Genomic DNA, 19,481 nt, shown 5'->3' on the forward strand with positions numbered 1-19,481 from the left:
AGGACATGAAAAGCTGCTCAACATCACTAATTATTAGAGAAATGCAAATCAAAACTACAATGAGGTATCACCTCACACCGGTTAGAATGGGCATCGTCAGAAAATCTACAAACAACAAATGCTGGAGAGGGTGTGGAGAAAAGGAACCCTCTTGCACTGTTGGTGGGAATGTAAATTGATACAGCCACTATGGAGAACAGTATGGAGGTTCCTTGAAAAACTAAAAATAGAATTACCATATGACCCAGCAATCCCACTACTGGGCATATACCCAGAGAAAACCATAATTCAAAAAGACACATGCACCCCAATGTGCACTGCAGCACTATTTACAATAGCTAGGTCATGGAAGTAACCTAAATGACCATCGACAGATGAATGGATAAAGAAGAAGTGGTACATACATACAATGGAATATTACTCAGCCATAAAACGGAACGAAATTGGGTCATTTGCAGAGACATGGATGGGTCTAGAGACTGTTATACAGAGTGAAATAAGTCAGAAAGAAAAAAACAAATATCGTATATTAACGCTTATATGTGGAACCTAGAAAAATGGTACAGATGAACTGCTTTGCAAGGCAGAAATAGAGACACAGATGTAGAGAACAAACGTATGGACACCAAGGGGGGGAAAGTGGCAGGGGTGGTGGTGGTGGTGGGGTGAACTGGGAGATTGGGATTGACATGTATACACTAATATGTATAAAACAGATAACTAATAAGAACCTGCTGTATAAAAAATAAATAAAATAGAATTCAAAAATTCAAAAAACAAAAAAAAGAATTGATAGACATTGTGACTTGGTTTCTCTATCTAATACAGACTAAAAAGAAAAGATGTCTTTTCTGAGGCATTCCCCAAACCTTGTTACAATAAAGAGCAGCCATTAACACCTACTTTATTCATCTCATTATACAAAGAGGACTATAACAGCTCCAGTAACACAATGGCACTTTGATAACCCTATAATTCAGACACCATATATTCTAGGATATAAGGTTAATTTGTTCAGTTTTTTTCTCCATATAACCCGCAAATGTTAGCAGTGAATTTTCTGTGTGTGTTTTTCAGAGTTGCTATTACTTTTAGTACACTTTTTTCTTTGAAGAATAACATAAATACAGAAAAATATATAAGCTTGGTGAATTTTCACAAAGTGAACACACCCACGTAACCAGTACTCAAAACAAGAAACAGAACATTACTAGCACCTCAGGAAGCCCCTTCATATCCCAATCCAAACACTTTCGCCATCTCCCACAAGGGTATTCAATCTCCTGACACCAAATAGTTTTACCTGTTTTTGAAATTTATGTAAATGGACACTCTTTAGTGTCTGGGTTCTTTCGCTCAATATTATATTTGTGAGATTGACACATTATTATATATAGTTGTTCTTTGTTCACTGTGATCAGTGTTTAACATTCATTGTGTGATTATGCCAGAAACTTACCTACCCATTCTACTGTTGATAGGCATTAGGAAAATTCCAGTTTGGACTACTACAATTAGGCCCACTATGAACATTTTGTCCATCTCTTCTGGTGACTATATGCACACAATTTTGTTGTATATAAATCTAGAAGTGGAACTGCTAAGTCACAGAACATCCATGTGTTTAACTTTGATAAATAACTAATAAACTTAAGGAAGAAAATAGTTTAAGGTCTTTACAGAGAAATTTGAATGATTAATGATTCATCAGAAGGTGCTGACTTCAAAAACTACTTTCAGAAGGATAAACATACTGAAATAGCACAGTTGACCCACACTGCTTCCAAAGAAAGCAATTTACTTTTGAATATTTTCACCAGCAATTCTGCATGTGACAATAACAGAAATAACCAAGTCTGTCTTATCCTTTCTGGAATTGATGATGCTGAAAAGCCATTATTACCAATAAGGTAAAAGTAACCACCTTCTCGACAAGTTACAGAATATAAATGTTACAAGTCAGAACTCTGCAGCAGTTAGGCCTGTACTCATTTAATCACACTCCTGGAAATTAAAAGAGACTTCAAAACTAGTTGAACCTTCAGGTGGTCATATAAATGCCTTCTACATCAGTGAACACACTAATAAAAATTCATTTAATCCCGGAACAGAAAAAGAATATTATGCAAAGACTAAGAGAATCTGAATAAAGCATGGACTTTAGTTAATAATAATGTATCAATATTGGTTCATGACAAAAAATATGTATATATAGGTTCATTAATTATAACAAATGTACCATACTAATGTAAAATGTTAATAATAGGGGAAATGGGGATGGGGTATATATGGGAATTCTGTGTACAATCTTAGCCATTTTCCTGTAAATTCAAAACTGTTTTAAAATAAAATTTATTATTAAAACTCCATTTAAAACTCTGTAACGTAATCTGCAGATTGTAATACACCTGCTAAACTCTTCTCAGAATGCAATCCAAATGCACTTTGAGAGCTGAAAGACACCCATACAGACATACATACACACACGCATACATACAATCCTGCTATCTGTGAGCTTAGACACATAGATACATGAAGGAAGCATTCTATCTGTGCCAATTTTAGTTTTGCTCCTAGCTATAAAATTATTATCAAGGCTCAGACTTCTTTTTATTCCAACTAACCTGACCTTTTTTGAGTATACACTATAAGCACTTAGTGATTCATTAAGAAGCAATTCCCCAGTTATCGTCAAATGATACAAGTTATCTAAACTCCAAGTAAGGTCAATTCTCCAATATATCATTTCTTTGTGGTTTAAATCATTGAGTCTTTGCTTTTACTTCACGGAAAATAAAGGAAAAAGACTGTGCCTTACAGCCAGTAAGGAAAACAAGTAGCCCTAACATGGTATAAGGCCTAGTAGAAGGAACCCTGGGCAACGAGGCAGGAGACCTAGCTTCTAGCTTCAGTTCTATCTCTAATCTGCTACCTAATGAATTCAACTGCGGTTCTACCAAGTTTATATCTAAATACAACTTGAAGTTTGGTTCTTTTATAGCAGAAATCAAACTTTTTCTTTAAGAGCCAGGTATTTTTAGGCTTTGTGGGTCACATGGGCTCTGTTGCAACTCAACTCTGTTGCTGTAGTGCAAAAGCAGTCATAGACAACATGTAAATGACAAATATATCTCTTCCAATAAAACTTTATTTACAAAAACAAGCAGTGGTCTCGGCTGTAGTTTGCCAATCCCTATTCTGTAATATCAGGGGCAAGAAAATCAATTGGCAAGATTGATTTTGTAAAACTACATCATGAGTGCACACTGAAATAAACTGTGTTTTGTTGGCAGGGAGAAAATGCTTATGAATCAGGATCTTCACATACCTGAGAATGTTCAAGTTTCCCCTGCGTGAACAGGTCACATCACCAATACCTAAGACAGAGCAGGAAAACACTCTCCCTTACATGGTTGTTAATGACATAACAGGGGGTGTGTTAATTTACATAGGCAAAATTTACAAGGTGACCTGCAAAAGTAAAATACCAGGTTTTAGCAACTTCAGCAATAAATACAGAAACCCAAACCTCATTAACACCAACAGTCACTTCTTCCTTACAGTAAGCTAAATAAATTCAGAAAATTGCCAAGGTCATTGGCTTCCCTGGAAGAGCTGTTCAGTTTCCATGTAACTCAAGTGGTTTAGACCAGCAGACGCTTGGTCATACATAACCTGTTAAATTTCCCGGAGGCCAGAGTAACTAACTGTTTGTGCTAACGTAGAAGCTCTGATTCATTCTGGGATGGGACAGGGGTTGCTCATCGCTATAAATGGTCTAATCAAGCCAAGATCAGATCTATCCTCCCTTAGGGTCTACCTTAGTAAAAATGTTCCATTCTGTGATAGTCACCTTGCTAAATGCAGCATCATGTTAGCTACCAGGTATTCAATAGCAGGCTGGAGCAAAGAGCCGGCCCACAAGGATCAAGCAAGTGCCTTTTTAAAAACTAATCTTAAGGAGTTCGAGTTCCTCTCCATGGCTTTGCAGAGTAAGCAAAAACCATGCCAAATAGTAAAAAAGGCACTTACTTGACTCCCACAGTCCAGCTCCACACTCTAGCAGCTAAGATGTCACTGGCATGGTACATGGAGAGTGAGGTGGAAACGATATCTTGCCAACCACTGTAGTGAGGAATGGTAGTGAAAGACCTAAAAGAATAGAAAAAAGTAAAGTCAATGTCAAAGGTAAAGGCCTTCCTGAGCCTGCTGACATGGGTACCTCAGCATATAATGCCGAAAAAGAAAAGAAAGTCTGAAAAGCTCTTGTTTAAGTCATTCTTAGCTGCTGGTTATTACAAGTTACCCTTAGGACAAGAGGGCACTTTTAAAAGAATATGAGTTATAACCTAGAATAAATCCAGACTGGTTATGAGAAACTCTGAAATAATACTTTTTTTCTTCAGAGAAAGAAAGTATTAAATCTTAGATAACCACATAGTAGGCTCATAGAGAAATAAAAACAGAATCTGAAGCAACAACTCATAAATCAATACTTCTAGAAATAATATTAAGGGAAATTTTTTTTCACCCCACCTCTACCCTTCCAGCATTTGAAAAACAGATAGAACCCTGATAAACTATGAAGAAATAAGAAATATTTTTAAAAACTTAAGGGGTCCCTGGCAATAGAAGTCTCAGGCTACCCAGGTTCGTTCAGCAACTTTCATTAATTTCAGAAACAAGTTTACAAAACTTAGAAATCTTGGTACAGTTAAAAAAAAAAAATCCAATTCAATTGCCTAGCTATACAACTCTCTGGTTTAGGAGTCCTGTTTTAAAATGCTTGACTCTTGGCCAATTAGTCAGAGATCATTCAAAAACAAGAACAGCAATTTTTAAAAGCCTGTTTACATACCTATCTCCTCTCTCCATACCTACACTATTTATGGGTGAAATAATTTGTGGGAAAAAATTAGTGTGATTTGCAAGAAAAATAGCAACAGTGAAACAACAAAAATCATTCTTAATTAGCAATATCCTCTCTCCTCTTTCCATCTAATTATTCCTACCAAAACAAAACAAACAAAAAACACTCTTCTTTTACTTGCAGGTCCATTCAGCACCCTTTCCATCAGAACCACAATGGAAAAAACAAACAGACAGTTGAGTTTAATCATTCTTGAGGCATCAGAATCCATCCAATAAGAAAAAGCAAATAATTTAAGTTTTCATTCTAAATAAATTACAGCCAAAAGACTATTCTTGCACTAGCCCTTAATTCTAATATGCTTAAAGTTGGGTCACTTTTTTAATAGATAGTCTGGTGATTCAAATTGCCTAGGCCTCAATTAATTTAATTAGAATGAGATATTCACTGTTAATAGCATATCTGACCACACTACATCTTGGGTCCCTAACTAATGTTTTCTTCTTAATTTTGGCTTGTGTTTGCTCTGCCTTAGCTACAGTCCCTGGAAAGCATCCCATTTATTAGTGTTTCCCTCGCTGCATCAGCATTTCTGGTTAATGCATTATAGCAAATCATTTGGAGGGAAACCTGAATGAAGTTCTGTACTGTGTATTCTGCAAAATTGTTCAAACCATATCAAATATATTGCAAATAAAAGACAGCATGAAACTGGGAAGAAAAAATATTTATCAGAGATTTTTTAAATCAATGACTACAAAGAAAGAATATACACTGACATATATATATATGATTTATTACTAAAACAAATACTTATTTCACACCAACTACCTTCCTCAAAAAGAAGTACTTCCCCTCAGACCCACACCTTGTTTTTCCCTTACGCCATCAAAACCATGACACAATCCAAGAACAGTTTTGTTTTTAACCATATAAGTGACATATCCTTTTAAAAAATAAAGCAGGTAGTTCCAAATTGCAAATTATTCCAAACACAGAAAAGAAACAATGAATAAATACCAACAAGTTTTCATCCACAGCTTGTCTGCGCTTGAAAAATCTGAGAATTTTAATAGAACTAACCAAGCTTTTGCTGCAGCTCAGTCCCTCATGAGCTCACTGTAATATAGCAGATGCTGTTCTGCATTTCGTACAAGACACGTTCATCTGTGTAATGAAACATTACTCTTCTCCGCCTTTTCTGGGGAAGTATAAAGGGTTTTCCCAGGAAAACGATAAATGAGGACATTCCACACCAAAAGAGGAAACTGGCTTTTTTGAAAGTCAAAACAACATTCCTAATCTAACTTTTAAAATGACATAACATATTTCTCTTTCCTGTCCCCCTAAAACATTCAGCTGAAAAGGCTTTCAGTCAACAGGAGAATAGTTAAATATGTGCAATAGAGAAAGAAACACCACATAGTTAAAAATGAATGAATCAGAACCACAGGTATCAACTACATAATTAAAGTGTTAAGCAAAAAAGAACAAATTGCATAAGGATATTATACAGTATAATATCTTCTAAATAAGGTTTAAAACATGTTTACAATATTGTATGAGATATATATGGCATAAACACATGCACGGGAAACACCGAACTGGACAGAATGTTACTTTTGGGAAAAGGGGAGAGGAAATAGGATTGAGGAAGGAAACTTGGGGTAGCCATTACAGTTGTATTGTTTAATTTCTCAAGCTAAAGGAAATACATTATTCTACTTGTTTTTATAGATATTACATACTTCATAATTTAAAAAGAAAAGACTTTCCCCTTATATGTTTGACTGAACACAACATAATTTCCTTATGAAGGACATCCACCTTCCCCACCCCCACCCCCATAAAACAACAACCCTCTGTGTTGCTATGGCCTTTCCAAGTGAGCTTCTCTGAGAGCCTGCTCCCCAGTAGTTACTTTCTGTCTATTCTTCTATTAGTGCTGCTACTTTCTGATGCTGGCTGTGATGTGACCTCGGATCCATAACTCAGAGCCTCAGCTTGTCTCTACTTTTAATCTTACCAAGAATACTTGTATTAGGCAAGAAAGCTATTACACATAGTTCCCTTTCATGTTCCCCCTTTTACTGCTAAAAGCTCTAGCAATCATTAAAAAGAGAGCCATTATGTATCTAAAGCTCACCAGATTTTGTGGCACTTGGCCAAGCTATGAACTCTATAAGTAGTTGATTCTGAATCAGTCTACCAATGCAGTCTGAGATATTAAAATTAAAGAAAGTACTGACTGGAGTTCAATTCTCCTTTTAATAAATGAATATTCCAAAATTCTGTAATATGGTATACTACAGTTCTGTTCTACCATCTCAACTGTGCATGAACAACATTTTGTTTTGAAGCTTAAGTCAGAGCTAGAAATGGAAAAAATAAATTTCATTTTCTTTGGGGTTAAAATGAGAACAAAATAAGGAAACAAAACCCAATTATTAACATGCATATAGATGAGACATTCATACAGCGTATACCCTTGGGATCCCCTCAGAAACAAAAAAACAAAAAAAAAATCACTACCACCTCTTTCTGCTCAGAAAACTCATTTTTCCTGTCTGCTCAGCAGCTTCTATTCCCAGCACTCAAAGATCAGGGAAAGAGAGGTAAGAAAGAGAAACTGACAGAGATAGACATAAGCTGGTATTCTTCTGTTTACAAAAGAAATGTTATTCCATCAAAACCAAATCAAAAACTTTCAATTTTCTTATTAGGTTTTTACTATTTTTTCCACTCCATTCAATCTATCTTTAAATACTTCTTTAAAGTATTCTGATATCTATACTGTTTTAAAATGAAAAAAGAGGTTTTTATCACACTTGGCCACTTGCCACAGCCCTGCTTCACAGCAGCTAGCAGAATTCTGGCAGTACAAGATACAGGATACAGTAGGGGTAGAATGGAAAAACAGAAGATTAGCTCCAAAATAAACACCTCCAAAAATCTGTCATCTTTGGAAATATATATCTGTTGGGAATCTAGAGTTGGCAGCACCTTGTTCAAATAGTTCCTTTCTCTCTTCGGCAGTGCCCAGCCCTTCACTCTTCTCTCTTCTCCCTCACTTGCTCCAAATACCTGCTAGGTAGTTGTCATTGTGTCAATTTCTTAAATTACCTATAGCATAACAGCACTACAATCTTTTTCCGTTACTATTTTTACTTAGCGTTTTATACAGCCATGCTTGTTTCAGCACAATCTGTGCACTCTTTTAAGATTATTAGCTGCTGCCTGAATCAAAGAAAAGTAATTCCTTCTTCATAGTTCTATGATTCCTATTACTGCAGAATCTAGGCAGAGAACAAGATGATACACAGCTGCCTTATTCACCAGGTTGAAGAATTTAGACAATGGTCCCTAGGACTTTTTAACTCAGTGTTGGACTCTCATTTGTCCAACACTGACTGAATGTCTACATTCATGACACTGTATTAGACTCAGTTCACAGAGTTTGGGAGAACAGACTAGTACTGGCAATTAATCACTTGTTAAGATTTTCCCACTGGGGATTCCTGTAGTGTAAATACAAAGAAACATTTTCTGTTTCAGGCTGGCAGGCCAGAACTCAGAATTAACAAATTACTAGCACAGTCCTGTCTCGCCTCAAACACTCCAGCATTAACTGCTTTTTTCCTCCTCCCCTCTCTCCAACTCTCTGAATTCCCCACCACATCTTCACCTCTTCCCCAACTCCCTCAGCAGTTTGAACTGGAAAAAGAAGAAAAAAGAGAAAGATGGGAATAAAGGCTTGATGAATTATGAGGAATGCAGGGTAAATTGTTCATCAAGATGTCAGAAAGTAATTATGCAAACTGTCCTGAAAAGGAATTGGAAGGCTCTTTTTCTTCACTTCAAGCCCTTGGCCCTTGTGAGAATAAGCAAATATATGTCCGTCTGTTTATGATTTTATACAAGCTACCCAATGAAACAACATAAAAGTTACTTGTCAAGTGTTATATAAAAATGATAAACAATAAATGCTGGAGAGGGTGTGGAGGAAAGGGAACACTCTTGCACTGTTGGTGGGAATGTAAATTGATACAGCCACTATGGAGAACAGTATGGAGGTTCCTTAAAAAACTACAAATAGAACTACCATACGACCCAGCAATCCCACTACTGGGCATATACCCTGAGAAAACCATAGGTCAAAAAGAGTCATGTACCAAAATGTTCATTGCAGCTCTATTTACAATAGCCAGGACATGGAAGCAACCTAAATGTCCATCGACAGATGAATGGATAAAGAAGATGTGGCACATATATACAATGGAATATTACTCAGCCATAAAAAGAAATGAAATGGAGGTATTTGTAATGAGGTGGATGGAGTTAGAGTCTGTCATACAGAGTGAAGTAAGTCAGAAAGAGAAAAACAAATACAGTATGCTAACACATATATATGGAATCTAAGGGGAAAAAAAAAAAAAAAAAAAAGGCCATGAAGAACCTAGTGGCAAGACGGGAATAAAGACACAGACCTACTAGAGAATGGACTTGAGGATATGGGGAGGGGGTGGGGTGAGATGTGACAGGGTAAGAGAGTGTCATGGACATATATACACTACCAAATGTAAAATAGATAACTAGTGGGAAGCAGCCGCATAGCACAGGGAGATCAGCTCGGTGCTTTGTGACCACCTAGAGGGATGGGATGGGGAGGGTGGGAGGGAGGGAGATGCAAGAGGGAAGAGAAATGGGAACATATTGTATATGTATAACTGATTCACTTTGTTATAAAGCAGAAGCTAACACACCATTGTAAGGCAATTATACTTCAATAAAGATGTTTAAAAAAAAAAAAAAATGATACATAACTTAGAATTAAAGAAGCCCTTTAGGCTCACCTAATCAAGCATCCTTATTTAATCAACAAAAATAATAGGATCAAAGAGGTTACATCACTTGCTCAAGGTCAAACAGCAAGTTAATGGAAGAGAAAGGAGCAGAACCCAGACCCCTAACTATTATACCACATGGCACCTAATTCTCTTCAATTACTTACTCTTTATTTTGGTGACTGCGAAACACACACACACACACACACACACACACACACACACACACACACTCTTACCACTTCCATCTTTTCATTTATTTAACTATCTCAGAAAACTATTAAAAGATTCTGTGATGGTACAGCTATTCTTTGCTCCCATAAGATTTCACAAGGTTCATCAACTACATCTCAAATACAATCTCCTCTGGTAGAGCAGATACTGTAATGTCTCTAAAAAATTGTTATAATTATCAAGTAAATACTTACCTTTGTATCATAACACCTAGAAGACCAAAGAATTATGTGCTCTCTAAATAAAGCAATCCAGTAAGGTCCAGTCAATTAAAATGTTAGAGAATCACTCCAAATAACTTGTTCTCAATTTTATATATATATAATAATGCTCTTGAGAAACTGGAGTGGCAGAAGCAGTAGGAATCTTGTGTATCTACATTTATAATATGGGAAGAAAAACTGCTAAAATTTTACTAAGATTTCATGCTTAGGAATGGCTAGTTATGTTGTTTGTTTTTTAAAAAGTAAGACCATCATACATATAATGCTTACTATTCCCTAAAGGGAGTCAAATATTACAAAAATGGAAAGTTAGAGAAGACAAAGTTCAAGAAAATTACTCAAAAGTATTCCTCTAGTTAATGAACATACTGTTAAGAGTTTCTGCTTTGGGAGAGTATAATACACAAGACACATTCTTTCAGCAAAGACTTGCTGAGTGCTCATCATGCTATGTGAACTTTTTCATACTGCTATGCAAATCTTCCAGATTCTGATAGTATGAGGTAGGGGTGGGGAGGCAGAAGTAAGGGGATAAGGTGGGTGTCTGATTTTATATATAAATTTTTTAGTCATTTAAAAATAATTAAACCAGATTTTTTTTTAAATACAAAAGCAGAGGTGTAGAAAAGACAACAAAGAAGAATATTTCACACGATGATAAAAAGGAACACGCAAAAAAGGTCAAGAAATAAAATTTCAGTACCTGAGTAACACAGTAACACAGGTCTTGAATTGAACTGTCTTTCTACCTAGTACTTAGTAGCTGAGTGATAGAACTTGACGATTGGTTGTGGACTATCAACTCTACTTCCTAAATCTCCCTTCTCTCTATTCTCTTTTCTCCATCCTCAAGGCTGCTGTCCTAGTTCAGACATCTTTTGCCTGGTCCATTAAGATGTTCCTTACTGGTGTCTGTCTTTCCAGTCCCATCCTCTCCAATTAAGCCTTCACAATGCTGCCAGTGTGACCTACCTAAAAGCACAAACATAACCATGTGATTCCCTTACTTGAAATTCTTCCAATGCTCACCTACTGAAAAGTAGTATTTTTCCCAACTGTGGCTTAAATTGTAGAATCAATTTAAATGAGTCTCAACCAGAACTTCCTTAAGAAAAGAGAACAGAAACTATGCATACATAGTAAAAATATTGTTTCATGAGACTTTTCCTAATTTTATGCATACATGCATGTGCTCAATCATAACATAAAAGGTATTTCTACTGTGGGTTGAGTTTTTTTAAAAACCACTGAACTACATCATAAAATGTCAGCTCCTTCACAAGTCCTTTCACAATCTGATCCCTCACCACAGTAAGTGGTGAAGAGACAGGCTCTGTAGCCAGACTACTTGGGTTTATATGCTGGGTATGCCACTCGCTAGCTGTGTTATCCTAGGCAAGTCATTTACTAGCTATGTGTCACTAACTGACTGTCTGGGCAAATCACTTAACCAATCTGATGCAACTCAGTTTCACTATCTGTAAAATGAGGATAATAACAATACCTACTCATAACAATGCCTACTCATAGGGTGTCACAAGAATTAAGTGAGACTGTGTACACTGCTTGGCACATGGTGCACTTCATAAATATTAATTATTATTGCTATCACTGCTACTGTCCAGCCTAATCTTCAGCTATTCTTGCCCATATCCAGTTGTAACAAATTACTGGCTGTTTCTCAAATACATCATACTCCCTCATATCGTCATGTTAGATACTAGTGCTGCCTGGAATATGAACCAACCTTTTCAGTCCCCCACACATTATATTTCCTCATATTTCAGCTCAAGCAAGGCCTCACCAGTGAAGCCTTCCCCAACATCCTCGGGTAAGTCTAAGTGCTCCCACTGACCTCCATAGGGAAAAAAAAAAGCACAGCCAGTTACAGTCTTGTTTATAGTCTTGTCTCCTGGCCAGACTGTGAACTCTTAGAACCACAACAGAAACATCTCTCCTTACCAGCACAGTGTCTCACAGAGTAGGAGTTCCACAGATATATTCTGAATGACTCTAGGTATTAACCTTTCTAGGTCTTTATTTTCTCATCTGTACAATGGGGATGGTATTTTGCCTGAAGGGTTGTTGTGGAGTATACTATACAATGCTATAAAAGTGTTTGATATAGATGCAATACTCAGTAATTACCAGGTTTACTGGGTGGGACGTTTTAGAATCTTAAACTAAATTTCAAAGATTTGGAGGGGGTGGGGGGTAGGCGTAATACCTTAGACTCTTATCAGTTAATACCTGGTGGGGGAGGGTGGAGAAAGAGATTTAAGAAATGTAGTCAGTGGGAGGGATGGTGAGGTCTCTTGGAAAAAACTGCAGTAGATGCTTGAGAAAGGAACAAAACTGAAGGAGCAGGTGCTGAAAAGGAAGGAAGACCCACACTGACAACCAGCATGGTACAGCTTTAATTCTAGCCAGACGTAGGCTTAAATCCCAGCTCCAAAACATTTGTCCATCTTTGCATCCCTATCATTAAAACAGTTTATGACACGTAAGAAGAAATGAACCTATCCCGTCCTCAATTTCCTCAAACTAGCACAATATATCAAACTAGCACAATAATACCTCTTATAGGGTTATGGTGAGAATTAAACATGGAAACACAGTGCCTTTAGCTCTTAGATGCTTTCTTCTATATCTACTCCTCTATCTTTACAGGTCAGGTAGTTCAGCTAACCTATTTGCTCTCCTGTTATTTTTTATTTATTTATTTATTTATTTATTTATTTATTTTTGGTTGCGTTGGTTCTTCGTTGCTGCGCGCGGACTTTCTCTAGTTGCTGCGAGCGGGGGCTACTCTTCAGTGCAATGCGCAGGCTTCTCATGGCGGTGGTTTCTCTTGTTGCAGAGCACAGGCTCTAGGTGCGTGGGCTTCAGTGGTTGTGGCATACGGGTTCAGTAGTTGTGGCTCGCGGGCTCTAGAGCACAGGCTCAACAGTTGTGGCACACGGGCTTAGCTGCTCCGCGGCATGTGGGATCTTCCCGGACCAGGGCTCAAACCCGTGTCCCCTGCATTGGCAGGCGGATTCTTAACCACTGCGCCACCAGGGAAGTCCTCTCCTGTTATTTTATAAACTATCAGTTGCATTAACTTTCTCTAAAGTTTAAAGCAGACATTAATACTCTTAAACACCCTGTAACACCATTTACTATAGGTAAGTAAGAAGTATTATACAAAGTGGGCCTGTCTGAGAAGGCAAAAAAAGAATTTAAAAAATCTTGAAACCTGTAAGGTAGTACGGCTCAGGGCTGTACATTTGAGACTGTCCTCTGGATAGCATCATACACCCAATGGGCTCTGCTCAGCAATTTTCTGGTGATTATTACAAGTGCTCTCCCCAAAATAAAGTGGACAATAAATTTTAAAAATGTAAAAACTGAAAACTTTAGTAATGAAGCATAAAAGGTAAACACCTCACTCTTTTGGATTAATAAATATTATTAATGTCATTAAAGAACTTTTGGAAAAGCCTCTTATTTTTAAGAGAGATGTCAAAATGCAATGTCATATTATCCAATTATTCCAGACTGTATTAGAAAAAGTTCAGTTTTAGTATGCTATTAGACCCAGTCGGTGATATAATTTACCAAGTTATGCTCTTATCAATAAAAAAAAATCAAGCCTGTACATGGTTTAGGAGTCAAGAATTCACTAAACTTATTAAAATTACTTTGCTTGAAGTCAACTTTCATTTTTACACAGGCTGTCTCAATGTAAGTGTTTAACAAAGTGCAGTGAAATAAATAAACAGATTGTTTCCCTTTTGTGTTCAGCTGCAGAGGTCAAGTTTTTTATCAGATGTCCTCAAGCTTGATCTAAATCAGGGAGTAACTATTCAAGATTCAGTTTGACTTTAGGGTCTTACTGGAAGAATCTGACCCCAATTCACTTTTTTTTTTTTTTAAAGGAGGTTTTTTTATTCAAAGGTATAACTGGATAAGTAGATTTGTTTACAACCATTCTTACGAAATACTTTAAAAAAAAAATACAACCAACTTCTTTGCAAATAGCAGACACAGACCTCAACTATGATGACCTAATTTTTGGTGGATAATGTACATGATTAGGCAGAAATAGGCAAGCTCACACTGGTAGATTAACTATCTCAGTCAAAACTCTGCTTGTGGCCCCCGCTTCTCGATCAATTTCTGTTCTCACTTCGTCTTCTACCATCTTGTCGACTTCCTGACTGACTCCCCTGTCGACTCTGTCTACCTGACCGGGCACCAGATCGACCACCTGCCCGGCCACTTGACCAGCCACTCCTCTATCTGGAATTAGAAGATGTGTTTCCATCATAATATTCTTCAATTTCAGGCAACTTGGCTGGCACTGAGAGTACCCAGTCTGAATCACGCCACTCTGCCTGTAACCATTCTGACTCAGTTGTGGGAACATCAAAGCAAATGCCCATATTTCCTTTTAGGAGGCACATTCTGGTAATTTGGGACATAGCATTACTACTCAACTTTCTGTTAAGTTCTTTCCAAGCACAGCTAACATCCTGTATTTCTTCTGGGCTTCCAGAGTCATGGTCACAACCCCCTTATCAGAGGTGATCAAAGAACATGGTTCAAAACTTGATGCGCCAGAGATGTGGGCTAATGCTGCAGCCAATGCATCCACTGCCCCTTTCTCTTCTATCAGTCTCTCAGCTGATGGTCAGAAAAAATCAACAGCAGCATAAGAAACGGAAGCCAGAGACCTGATGGCATCCATGCTTTTAGATTTAACTAAATCCATTGTAGAAGGAACACCTACACGTTTAAAAGTAATTCCTGCTTTTTGTTCCACATATCTTAGTTGACCTCTTTCTCTTGGTTGATAAAAACATATGCAAATGCCTGTCCAGCCAGCTCTATCTGTGCATCCAGAGCGATGAATATAGGACTCAACATCCTGTGGAGGTGAACTCTGAATAACCAGATCAACCTCAGGAATGTCCAAACCACGGGCAGCAACATTGGCTGCCACCAAAACTACCCTCTCTGAAGCCTTTCAGTGTAATTTCTCTTTGTGACTGTGCGATGTCGCCATGTAAACACTGGGCATTCTGTTTTATGTGTGGATTCATGGCCATATCAGTTACATTCTTTTTGGTCTCACAGAAGATAATAGCCCTCCCTTCAGACCCACTGTAGACTTGAAGGACATCTCCAATAACTGCTGGCCTCTGAGATTAATGGCACTGGATGGTCAGATGTTCCACAGTAGTTGCAGCCTTTTGAGTCATTTTCCCAACAAGGTCAACCTGTTCGTATCTGGATTTCATGTATTTTTTTGCAACTTTGTATACCCACTGTGGGCAAGTTGCAGAAAAATGTAAAGTCTTAGGATTGTCTTCAGAATCAGTTTTGTAGGATTCGTGGATAATATCTTCAACTTGTTCAGCAAAACCTAAATCTAACATTTGATCCACTTCATCCAGCACAACGTGGCGCAGTTTAGAAAGATCTAATCGGCCACTCTGCAGATGATCTTTGATACGAGCAGGGGTCCCAACCAGGATGTCAATACCATTTCAAAAATGATTAATTTGGCTTTGATATGATGTTCCACCATAAAAACACGCCACACTGAGCTTCCTAGTTATATCTTTGAAGTCTTTCGCTACTTGGTTTGCCAGTTCCCTTGTAGGAGCCAAAACAAGTACCTTTGGTGAGCGGCTTTTTTTAATTGTCTCTTGATTTCTTTGGAGTCTTTCAATCAAGGGGATGGCAAAAGAGAATGTCTTTCCTGTTCCTGTCCGTGCTTGAGCAATTAAATCTTTTCCTTCATATACAGGACCAAAAGTCTTAACTTGAATAGGAAAGAGATATGTTACCCCTAGACCTTTCAGAAGCTTTATAGTCTCTTCAAAAATAGGGAAATTGGAGAAGGCTCCTTCCTTCTGTTCACGTATTAGGGTCTCTTCTAGTTTATTATCACTTGATTTATGAGTAGAACTATCTAAGGATGACACTCGCTTTGATTTTTTTTCATATTCATCAATATCTCCATTTGACAGATCTTTTCTTCTTGACTTATGAGATTTAGAAAATTCATCTGAAAGTCTATGACATCCTTCCTCGGTGTCACATTTAGTTTCTCTTTCATTTTAGCTTTTTTGGGGTTTGGGAGCATCCAGGTCATCTGCAACACCATTTTCTCTTGTTTCTGATTTCTTATCTGAGTCATAATGGTGCCTTGACTTCCTTCTATCACTCCAGCATTGTGTAATATGTTTTCAGCTTATCTTGTTTAAATCTTCATAACAACACTATAAGGGAAGTACAAGTCCATAATCCCTTATCCGAAATTCCGACATCCACAGAGCTCTTTTGCCTCTCCTTCCTCTGGCTCTCGGTCTCCTCCAAAGGTGCTTCCAGCTCCATAATGTCCCCACAGAGGAGTTTCCCAGGCATCATTCCCACCGCTGCCGCCGCCTCCCTCTGGGCAAGGCGGCCACAACCACCTGCGGGCAGCGACAGGGTGAAAGGAAGCGGGGGCAGGGCGGCCTCCCAGACAGGGTCGTGCATCACTTCCCCCAATTCACTTTTAAAAACCAGTCTCAGCTTAATCATTTTTAGAAGGAAACACAGAATTTTGTAATTTCATAGGAAAAGAACTTAATGGGAAAACCAGCAGATGTGTGAGCCATTTTCAGCTCTGCAGTAACTTGCTGGGCTACCAAGGAAAAAGCCACTTTACTGTTCCTGAACTTTTATTTCCTTAACCTTGTCTTGTCGAGCTCTAAATTTTAGGACTCTTTTAAGTACATGTCTTCCATGGTAACATCTTAGTTTTCCTAATAACATGTTGTTCCAGTATTGTATTAATCAGTCAAATAAAGAATAGAGGATTCCCCTATATTGAGTGGTTATCTTGAGATCTTAAAAGGTAATCTTGTCCTTAATCACAGGAAAACAAACAGTAATTTTTTAAAGAAAACCCAAGGCGCACAAAGCTAGAATATACAAAGAAATAAAAGCAACATCTTAGTAGTTACTCAGACTATGGTATCAATGAAGTGCTACTATAGAAGACCATGACCACTCCTTGATTTCCCTTTCAAACAGTAGGCAGCCCCAAAACCAAAATTCACATTCAATTTATTGTCTTCAACATACACCATTCTTTTTTTTTAATTAATTAATTAATTTTTTGGCTGCATTGGGTCTTCATTGCTGCGCGCCGGCTTTCTCTAGTTGTGGCGGCGAGTGGGGGTTACTCTTTGTTGTGGTGCGCAGGCTTCTCAGTGCGGTGGCTTCCCTTGTTGCGGAGCACGGGCTCTAGGTGCACCGGCTTCAGTAGTTGTGGCACACAGCCTTAGTAGTTGTGGCATGCGGGGTCTAGAGCACAGGCTCAGTAGTTGTGGCGCATGGGCTTAGTTGCTGCGTGGCATGTGGGATATTCCTGGACCAGGGCTCGAACCCGTGTCCGCTGCATTGGCAGGTGGATTCTTAACCACTGCACCACCAGGGAAGTCCAACATACACCATTCTTTTTTTTTTTTTTAATTTATTTATTATTTATTTATTATTTATTTTTGGCTGTGTTGGGTCTTTGTTTCTGTGCGAGGGTTTTCTCTAGTTGCGGCAAGCGGGGGCCACTCTTCATCGCGCTGCGCCGGCCTCTCACTATCGAGGTCTCTCTTGCTGCGGAGCACAGGCTCCAGACGCGCAGGCTCAGTAGTTGTGGCTCATGGGCCTAGCTGCTCCGCGGCATGTGGGATCTTCCCAGACCAGGGCTCGAACCCGTGTCCCCTGCATTGGCAGGCGGATTCTCAACCACTGCGCCACCAGGGAAGTCCCAACATACACCATTCTTGATGCTGCATTTCTATTTAGATTCCCTCTTAGAGTTCCGTAAAGCATAAAATAGAGCCCCTTGAGACTCAGAAAAGTTCAAATCATCAGAATTTGTTGACTAAATCCAAATTTACTCCTTCGACTATTTTATGGGGTTCAAAATAAGCAAGATTTTAAGATAAAGTTTCCATAATAAGTCTGCTCTAAGCATATTTATCCACAACCTTCAAAATCTTAATATTATTGTCAACTAAAACAACAATAAATCTAGACTCTGATTCAAACATATATTCCTAATAATCTGGGTATTCATCATACTTCTGCTTCTTTGGGTAGAAAGTGTGTACCACTGTAGAGCTAATCCAATGTTACCAACTCTCTGCATCAGTCCACCATAAAGAAGTGTAATATACAACCAAAGACAGCACTGGCAATACCAAACTTAAAGCAATAACCCAAATGTACCTAAGCAACAGGTCATTAAACAAGTCAAACCAGGGGGGGAAATAGAGCACACCTTTTCACTGGCAAGCAGACAAAAGGGTGCGTATTCAATTAATGCTTGTTTGAGTGTTATCTATGTACCTAGTACTGCTCTGAAGTCTGTGAGAGACAAAAAGGTAACAAGATACACAATCGCTGCCCAGTAAGATAAGGTACTCACAAATGAAACATTTAGAGAACAAGGCAGTGTCAATCTGTGTCCTGAAAATAATAAGTCCTATCAGCATTCAGAGAAGACAGAATAGAACAATGGAAAGGGATTAAGAGCTAGGAAACACACATGAAGATTCAAACTAGGATTTCTCCTTGAATCCACCTCCATTTAAAAGAATTTTTATCCCAGATGTCATTAACCACAAACATAACAGAAAAGTCACTTCCCTCAGTTCCCATTAGGTCCGTTTTCTCATCTGTAAAGTGAGGAAGTTAGATTCAAACAGGAGTCAAAGGTCACAGTCTCTCACCTAAAATGAACCTTAGAGGTTAGAGGGGTGGTTAAGACTGAAATTCCGCTACAAAAACTGCACAGACATTTAATATGGGTATATGAGACACTGGCTTAAGTACAGTGGAGTATTTGTGCTGGGTGGATCTGGCAAAGTAAGACTTAGCCAGATCATGAGGAGCCCAATTAAAGAACTGGGACTTACCTCTGTGCCAGGCAATGTAACCTCTGTTAAAACTTTCAGGTTAAACTGAAATGACATCACTGCCAAAGAACTACAATGTGTAAAGTAAAAAGGGACAGCCACAATCTATAACAGTATAATGACAGACTTAAGTAAGAGATTTAGCAATTCAGCATAGCCGTTGACCACTAGGAAATGCCAACAGTCAGGCTGTCATAATCAGAGATGAGACAGTTTGATTTAGCAAAGGAATTACACAGCTCACAATAAAGGCAGTTCCCCTCAAAGAATCATCCTTGAAAATAGTCACCTTCACTAACCACACAGAAAAGCATGTAACAAACATTTTACATCAGACTCAGTTACAGTCACA

General features: G+C 38.1%; 1 protein-coding gene, 1 long non-coding RNA gene and 1 pseudogene across 3 annotated transcripts in view; 1 reads left to right on the forward strand and 2 right to left on the reverse strand.

Annotated features, from left to right (window-relative positions):
• The window catches only part of LOC309642731, a 414,473-nt gene that overhangs the window by 378,640 nt on the left and 16,352 nt on the right, over positions 1-19,481 (forward strand). The gene's annotated exons all lie outside the window — the stretch shown is intronic.
• Positions 1-19,481, reverse strand: part of MCU (mitochondrial calcium uniporter) — a 221,220-nt gene that overhangs the window by 198,504 nt on the left and 3,235 nt on the right. The window lies entirely within an intron of this gene.
• LOC309642660 (ATP-dependent RNA helicase DDX50 pseudogene) lies at positions 13,246-16,296 on the reverse strand (annotated as a pseudogene). Its single transcript has one exon. The product of its transcript is annotated as an ATP-dependent RNA helicase DDX50 pseudogene (transcript).

The sequence above is a fragment of the Balaenoptera physalus genome (genome assembly GCF_965194825.1).
Source record: "Balaenoptera physalus genome assembly, chromosome: 14".
Classification (NCBI taxonomy): Eukaryota; Metazoa; Chordata; class Mammalia; order Artiodactyla; family Balaenopteridae; genus Balaenoptera; species Balaenoptera physalus.